Genomic DNA, 724 nt, shown 5'->3' on the forward strand with positions numbered 1-724 from the left:
GGGGGGGGGGGGGGGGGGTTGGTAAGGAAGAAAAGGGTATTCCGTGCTAATGATCATAGCCCCAAGCCAAAGCCTCCATACGGTAAGCAACACTTCCACAGGACCAACTAGCGATGGTGGGACATGTCGACTCAAACCCACAACCAGCCGACTCGAGCAATGAGGGCAAGGACTTCCTTCCACTAGGCTAGCAACCCCGTTGGTGCTCATCAAGTAAGATTGAGTTCCTGATCCTGTTGGTGTGAATATGGAATAGATTCATTCAAGGAACAGGGCTTCTGTTGCCAGTGCACACTACTATACCATTTCAATTGCACACCTGTTATCCAACTTTTTGCAGTAAATGAAAAAGACATCATTGATTGATATGATCTTATCAACCCTACTTGTTCCTTTCCAACTGAGTTGACAAACAAATTTTATTACCATTTTACTCATTAGGTGTATACCATCACTTAATAAAACACACATATATACTCACATTCTTACAAATCACCGTGAGTGGTCATCTTGTGTTCTAAAAGAGCTCCATCAACTGCTGGACTACATCTGCACATAAAATAGATCACACAAATTTAGTGATCATGAAAAAGGTTAGATGCATTTAGTCACTTCTTTCTCCATGGATAAAAGGGGAAAGAAGCAGCATACACTGAAGATAAAACCAATCTTGTAGAAAATAAACAAGAAATGTATATCATGGTATCTATTAAAAAAAAAAAAA

At 40.2% G+C, this 724-nt stretch overlaps 1 long non-coding RNA gene across 1 annotated transcript; it reads right to left on the reverse strand.

The window, feature by feature from the left end:
• LOC122068543 lies at nt 1-654 on the reverse strand. The gene is made up of 2 exons (XR_006137159.1): nt 482-654; nt 1-400 (listed from the first exon to the last, which is right to left on the reverse strand). It is a non-coding gene; the product is annotated as an uncharacterized LOC122068543 (long non-coding RNA).
• Nucleotides 655-724: the final 70 nt, after the last annotated feature.

Source organism: Macadamia integrifolia, unplaced genomic scaffold (assembly GCF_013358625.1).
Source record: "Macadamia integrifolia cultivar HAES 741 unplaced genomic scaffold, SCU_Mint_v3 scaffold4200, whole genome shotgun sequence".
Classification (NCBI taxonomy): Eukaryota; Viridiplantae; Streptophyta; class Magnoliopsida; order Proteales; family Proteaceae; genus Macadamia; species Macadamia integrifolia.